Source organism: Callorhinchus milii, unplaced genomic scaffold (genome assembly GCF_018977255.1).
Source record: "Callorhinchus milii isolate IMCB2004 unplaced genomic scaffold, IMCB_Cmil_1.0 Scaffold4, whole genome shotgun sequence".
In the NCBI taxonomy this organism is placed as follows: Eukaryota; Metazoa; Chordata; class Chondrichthyes; order Chimaeriformes; family Callorhinchidae; genus Callorhinchus; species Callorhinchus milii.
Window position 1 is genome coordinate 62,213,518 of NW_024704745.1, and position 8,230 is coordinate 62,221,747.

The following is an 8,230-nucleotide window of genomic DNA, read 5'->3' on the forward strand; positions in this document are numbered from 1 at the left end:
ATACAATAAGGTGACAAGCACATGCTGAATTTAAAACAACTGAAATAAGTCCCAAGACAGATGCTGTGCTATCACTGTATGTACAGTTTAATGGCAAACAATTTAAATAGAGCCCAGTATGTAAGGACCGGTGAAAGACATATTCTAACATCAAAACAGCGTACAACAAAGCCCCCATAGCAGCCACACTGTGTGAGAGCTATTGCAATCTGCATCCAGACCAAGGCTTCACTATAGGCAGGGTTCACTTTCATCATCACATGTTATAAAATAACAAAAGGGGTATAGCTTTGCCATCCACATGCATTCCCTTTAATATATGGTAAAATTTACAGCACGATATAATAATAAAAAGTGACTATATTGCATTAAGTAAAACAATAAAAACAATCGAACACACTAAGATCCAGCTAATCAAGTCAGCGCCGGCCCTTCCCGACCCTAATCGGTTTTATTTAATATCAAAATAATCCATCAAAAATACTTCCCAACCGTGAGCTCCACATGTTGGTATTTGACTCGGTTGATTTTACTTAATATCAAAACCCAAAGGGTTGCTGGTGATGGGGTATTCCCGTACGTAAAACTGCTATAAAATACAACGTGATGGATATTTGTGTGCACTCTTAGGGTACGAGATTGGTGCATATTCCCATCCTTGTAATTAATACAATCTGTCGTATTAATATTCAAGAAGCATTTAAACTGTTACCGACTTTACATCAATATGGTATGACCTGAAAACGTGGCTGCGCGTATATATTTACTTGGGCGTTTCATTTTCTAGATAAAAAAAAGTTTATGAACATAACGATTTAAAATAAAACCATTTAAAAGCCATCACATTAAGAAACAATCAAGTGGGGGAAAAAACTCTCAGGTTGTTGGCACGTAACGCTTCAAATCGTTTGAAAAGATTCACTCAAACGAATATTAATAGTTGGTGTTAGTATTTAAAATGGTTGTTTGTTCATGTGAAATATTTCCTGTAAACATTTGCTGTAATCTGAAATTGAACGTTGCTCGGTATTGAAACCTAAACATAAAAAATATTCTCAGGTATAATGAACATATAAAATCGTAACAGGCAGTCTCAGAGACACGGAGCAGTTAGTCTCTGTAAAATCGGAATTAAGTTGCCAAACTCGATCAATCAACAAGTACAATTTATAATAAGCTGTAAGCAAATCCCTAAAAATCGTCCAGAACGCATTGCATAATGACATACATTTCTAACGAGTTTATCTGTACAAAACGCCACAGAAGTTTTTGACCGATTCCAGTCAATTAATTAATACTGTGGAAAGTTGTAAATTATAAAGCTGTGCATAATTTACACTTGTCAAACAAGTGGAATCTTACAGTAACTGGAAAGCACCTATCTTTACATCTAAAAGGTGCAATTGCAATAGCAATTTTGATTCGGCAAAACTGCTCCCCAGAGAAATCCCAAATACCTCCCTGCACTGACGTCAACACAGAGAGAATATGAACGTGTTCGTGTAAGACGCTCATTGCCAAGGAATAGGTTCAATCAAAAGGTGACTCGGAATGATAAATAAGAATGTGTCACAGTGGATCTTGCAACATAAATCACGGGGTTACAACATTTCTTAGGAACATAAGTTAATTTTAGGGAAGCAGCATTTTAATAAACAGAAATAGGGCGTCCTTACAGCCTGCTGTGTTATTTCTCACTCCAATGAGTGCATTGAAGTGCAAAGTGCAATTCCTTTTAGATCTACTCCCAAACTAGAACAATAATCGACGATTCTGGTATAAAGAAGCCAAACGGTTCACACTGTGGACTTGCATCCATAAGATTGACTTAGTAAACTGGTTGAAAGGTTTTCTGCTTTGTAACTTGCTAAATAAGAACAGTAGCGAGCGAAACCAAACAGGAAACTTCCTGCCAAGGAAGTATAGTATTTGGGAATGTTTATTTTCGAATAGGTTTAGATCTTCTTTGTTTGATCCTTCATAAACAAGAACCTAAAATACATATCACTAGCACTGTATAGTTTGATTTATGTGAAGTGTATTACACAAGTTTTGTACTTATAGCCGATTAAAAGCTGAAAAACTTATCTTGGAGACTCCTTCTTGAAGCAAAAAAATAAACTGCTTAACGTTTATAAAAGTACAGAGAAAAAGCTTAAAGTCTTAAGTGTTAGCAGAATGGGAAATATCAGTTAGTTTTCTTTGAAGGAAACAGAAAATAAATAGTCACATACTCACAAAGACATGCAGTGTTACATTCTGAATAATATAGTTCGTTTAAATAATGAACTTCGCCATGTACAACCGTTCCGATTTATTACAGACAGAACTCGCCTCTGATAACATTGTCGTTTTTTTCATTTGCAAACACAAGATTATCCCCATATTTGTCCTCACAAACATTGCACTTCCCGTGTCCTTTCTCTTCGATTCCTCATGCCCAGGCAGTGTTTTATGACTACAATATTTAATTCATTGCGATTTATATTCTCGCTAAACCCCTGCTAATCTCTCAAACTCCTCCCAGGTCTGCAAACTTGAAAGTCCTGTACCTGGCTTTCATCTGGCAAAGCGTGAGCTCCTTGTCGAGAAGGCTTGATTCTCAGGTCGAAAATGGGATTTTTAATGCAACGTATTACCCCTTTCCCAAAGAAAAGTATCCTGTTTTGTCCGGCGTGGAGTTTTCAAAAAAAAAGTCCACGTAATAATACCAACTTTTATGCTGTCCTGCGTTTAACATTTGGAACTTCAAGGCAAACCGATCTAGTTAGCAATAGTTCAATAAATGTATTTTGTAGTTTAACAACCAAAGGCAAAAGGGTCAAAGGTGAGAGATTATTGGTGAACTATTGTCCTTCATTACCATATAGTGGTGCACTCAGATAGCCAGGAAAGCAGCAAGTCTTTAGCACTGTCCCGATACACAGTTGTCAGGATGATCAATACCCTTTCCAGTTTGTAACTTCACACTCTGCATTCAGGAAGCGCATCTTAACAAATACCAATGCGAGGCTGATTGCTTTAATGTTATTATGTGATAAATCGGCAAATATTAAGCTCCGCGAGGCTATTTTGTAACCTCGTTGTGCAGTGCAAAACTAATTTCTGCTTTCCTGCTTTAAACGAGTGCCCTGCTATTGCATTTAGAGATAGGGTCGTCCGTGTAGCACATTGTAAACCAAGAGTTTCGAAGTACAACTTTAATGCAGAAAGATCTGCCAGTCTTTGGGTGCATTATATACAAATACATTTCATACCGTTACCCTCTTTCCTTCTGATATATCATCGTGATTTAAGAGCATCTCGTTTAACGTATCGTGCATTGGCCTTTTTTTTAATATAATACATTACGATTCTGTGTACTTTTTTTTTGCCTTTCTTTAACTTCACTCAGTATTGAACTCTTGGGAGACCATTTCATTCCTCTGTGTTCTGGTGTTCATTTCCTCGCCCGACAGCGCTCCCTACTGCCCATGTGGCACAGTGCGGCGACTTATAAATTCCGCTAAGTTGGCATTGTTTGCCTCAGAACTCATGTCTTCACAAAATTAACAACACGCAGATAAATATAGGCTATACGTTAAAAAATGTCAGAACCCGGAGTAGGAAACGGCTATCTTTATTGAGACCATAGAGAGCTCTATACACTGACTTGGCATCCCAAGGGTTGCTTCCTGGCTGAAATCGAGCTCTTTATCCAAACCCGAGTGCACAAACATATAGGTTAATGTGACTAGTGTTCTTTCCTTTTATTTCGTTCTCTATGGCAACGAAAATGCTGTGCGCAGAAATGCACCCCGTCAAGAAAACAAATGATCTTGGGGGAGCAGCGCTACATGGCATCTGTTCCAAAGGGCCACAAAGGGGGGGAAGAGAAAAAAAAAGAAACTAACAGTGAAAATGTGTGTGAGAGGAGAGGGAGAGAGAAAGACAGGCGGAGAGAACGTGTGTGTGTGTGTGTGTGTGACAGAGAAAGGAAGTGCGAGTGTGTGTATGTGTGTGAAAGAGAGAAAGGAGCATGTATGAGAGAGAGAGAGAGAGAGAGAGTGAAGGCATTATGTGTGTATGTGAGAAAAATAAAAGACTGTAGCTGTGTGAGACGGCCAGGAAAAAAATGTAACAAAAGAAAGAAATCTAGGCTAATTGGGAAAAAAAAACACTTTCCGTTTACAATATGATTTTTTTCTCCCCCCCCCCCCCCCCCCCTGATCAGCGAACACTTATTTCAGGTTAAACTTTGCCCGTTTTCATTTTGCGGTGGCACGGTTGACAGAACGGTGCAGAAGTCGCTAAAAAAAAATAAAAGAAATGATGGCAGCTCGTGGTATTTGCATGATACGCCACTGTAAGACCATCCAAACGTTATGGGTGACAAATCGCGATGAAATGGTGATACTCATTGACAAAGTACTGGAATCATATCTAAAAAAAAATATGTGACACACATTTATGAAATGCAGTGTGTGTGTGTGTGTGTGTGTGTGCTGCAGATATATAAAATGTGCATGTTGCACAGTTGTGAAATGTGGGTGGATGTGCTACATGTATATGCAATACGTAGGATTGCACGATTATGAAATTGACGGCTGCATGTGTAACTAAACCTGGCACTCAAATGAATTCTGTTCGTCACTTGGCCAATATTTGTGTTGAATCTGTAATACGTCTAACACGTCTGCATTTGAAGGCTGCTGCAAAGGACACTTCTGTGGGGAATGTCATATTTTGTGGATTTGTTTTACACTTGACCTTGACAACCAAAGTGCTTCCGGTGTGCACGGTCTTTTACCTTTTGCAATCAATGGAAGGAGAGTTGCAGAAGATGCCTTAATGTTGGGAGACTGGAGAAGGCTGCCCTGCCCTGCCTGCCTGCCTGCCCTGCCCTGCCCTGCCTGCCTGTCAGCGTGCGGCTGGTCAGGGCGCTTGCAGCCCAGCTCTCCGGAGAACTCAGCCAAGTTCTCGTTAGTGGTGATTGATACTGCGCACCGATTTCCAAGAGCCACAGCACTTGTCCAGTGTGTCCGGTGTGTCCGGTGTGTCCGGCGCATCATTGAACAATCTGCTCCAATGTGAGCGTGTGTCTCAGTCACAATTTTTGTGAGCCCCACGTTTCCAATCTCTAAAGTAATTCTATGAATGTCCCCCGGCCCCGAGCCCCCCGGCCTGAGTGCGGTGCCTGGCGAGTGATCCTAAATCCGTGCAGCACATGACAGAACAGCGGATCGATGTTAGCGTTACTTCACACACACACACACACACACACTGGAACAAATCGAGCGCAACGCTTCACACCCGCAACTGGAGCCCTCGCCCGGTTCACGCACCTATTGAAAAGCCCATTGATGTACAACAGTAGAAAAGACTTACCGGTGCAATGTTCGCTGTTGAAACCGAAAGACGAACCCGGAAACTTTCTTATATTTTTGGATATTCGCTTTGTTTCTCGCCCCTACGCTGCACCTTCCTCCTCGGTGATAAGTTGCACCCTTGTACTGGCTCTACTGAGCCCAGCACTCACTAGTCTATTATTTTCACCAAAATATATGAAAATTTATGCAAATGTAAATCAGTACAAACTGTTCTCCTGTTTTACTTGCTGTGATTTTGTTCAGGGAAGGAATCTATAGAAAACTGTTTTTTTTTATTTCTTATAAAGACAAATACATGTTTTCGTATTTTTTTCATAACGTTAACCTTAGTGTTTATATATATATATATGTGTGTGTGTGTATACAAACACAAGGGAGAGAGAGAGGTGCAGTGCTTTTTTTTTAAAGTGGAGCTCTCACGTTTCATCAGCCCACATGAGACGCCTTTAAATGCGTGTACTGTGAAATTCGTAGCAGTAATTTAGACAAAATCCTCACTGTATATTAATGAAAGACGGCCCCATGGCACCACTCCTATACTCCCCATTCAGTGTAAACAAAACCACGAGACTCGGTTTGAGAGCGATCCAAGGAAAATCTGCTGGAAAGGAAAACATGCTGTTGGGGCACTGGCACTGACTATTCAGCGTCTGCACCTGGAGATCAGAGATTTAAATGATCTCTGTGTTAACATCTATAAAGCTCTTTCGGAACCAAGAAGAGAAGAAAATCGTACAGTCCGAGAGAGTGAAGACTCTCTCTTCGGCTTCAGATCAGTTCCGCAATTAACTTGGCCACTACGACTAAAAATAAAAGAATTTGGGTATCCAATAGCATCTGGAATTGCTCCAAATCAAGATCTGGACCTCACGCAAAACCCTTCTCTCTTAAAATCCTGCTCTGAGAGAAATGTGTTTTTTTATTTGCAAATCTAAGGAAACTGACGCATCCGAATGCTACAATCCCAATCTGCAATGAGTCGGTGGCATTTTTTTTTCTGTGTCTCTCTCTCTCACACACACACACACAAACTCATATTACTGAGCAGTCTCACCATCTTTGCTGTTTTTGCACATTTTACTTCGGGATTAAGTTGATTTTTTCACTCCCTCGGGAATGGTCAACTTGCCCTTGTTTGGGTTACCACTTTTTATGTGTATAATGTAATCTCTTGGTTGACTGACGCTGGCTATTTGCAGCATTTCCGCTTGGTTGCGTCTTCCTCTCCTCCCCCTCCTCCACCTTCTCCTCTCTCTCCCTCTGTAATTCCCCCCCACCACCACACTGTCACCTTCTCTCTCTCCCCCTCTGCGAACCCCCTCCTCCACTGTCTCCCTCTCTCTCCCTCTGTACCCCCTCCACTTTCTCCTTCTCTCCTCTGCATCCTCCTTCTCCACTTTCTCCTCTTCTATACCCCTCTCCCCTCCTCCACTTTCCCTTTCTCCCCCTCACAACTCCTCTCCCCCTCCACTTTCTCCTCTCTTTCCTCCACCTCTTCCTGCACGTTGTCCCCATCCTCCCTCTCTCCTCCACTCTCTCCCTTCTACCGCTGCAGCCTCTCCCCCTCCTGCACTTCCTAACTTCTCCCACCTTTTCCACTTTCGTTCTGTCCCTCCCTCTCTCTCTCCCCTCCTGCACTTACTATCTTCTCTATCTCTTCCTCCATTTTCGCTCTCCTCTCTATTTTCCAATCCTTCTCGTGTACTTTCTATCTATCCCTCTCTCCTCACTCTGCATTTTATCTTTATCCCTCTCTCCCCTCCTCCTGCGTTTTCTCTCTACCCTTCTCTCTTCTTCCTCCTCGCGCACTTTCTATCCCTCTCTTCTCCCTATCCCAATCTCTCTTCCTCGTACACTTTCTCTCTATCACTCTGTCTAGTCCTCTTTCCCTCTGCACTTTATCTATATCCCTCCCATTCCCCTTCACTTGCTCTCTATGCCTCTCTCCCTGCACTTTGTTTCTTTCTCTCCACACCCCTCTCTCTCCTTCGTCTTCATCTCTTCTCTTTCTATACTACTCTCTACCCATCCCTCCCTCTCTGTATCGCTATCACCTTTTATCTCTGTAACTCTCTCTCTCTATCCCCCTTGTTCTATCCCCTCTCTAGCCCTCTATCTTTCCATCTCTAGCTCTCTATCATTCCATCTCTAGCCCTCTCTCTATCACTCTCTCTATTTCTATCACTAACTTTATCTCTCTCTCCATCACTTTCGCTCTCTATCCCCATCCCTCTCTCTCACACTCTCTCTATCTCCAGCCCTCTCCCTATCATTCTCTCTATTTCTATCACTCTCTCTACATCCAACCACCACTACTCTATCACTATGTCTATCTCCAGCCAATCCGTCACTATCTCTACCTGTATCACTCTCTCTATCTCTAGCCCTCTCTCTCTCTGTCACTGACGCTCTGTGTCACTCTCTCTTTCTCTCTCACTATCTCTAGCCCTCTCTCTGTGTCACTCTCTCTCTCTCTCTCCCTGTCACGCTCTCTATCTCTAGCCCCCTCTCTCTGTGTCACTCACTCTCTGTGTCACTCTCTCTCTCCCTGTCACGCTCTATCTCTAGCCCTCTCTCTGTGCCACTCACTCTCTGTGTCACTCTCTCTCTCCCTGTCACTCTCTCTATCTCGAGCCCTCTCTCTCTGTGTCACTCACTTTCTGTGTCACTCTCTCTCTTTCACTCTCTCTATCTCTAGCTCTCTCTCTCTCCCTGTCACTCTCTCTATCTCTAGCCCTCTCTCTCTCTGTGTCACACTCTCTGTGTCACTCACTCTCTCTCTCTCTCTCTCCCTGTCACTCTCTCTATCTCCACCCCCCTTTCACCCCCCCTCCCCCCCCCCCCCCCCCCACACACACACA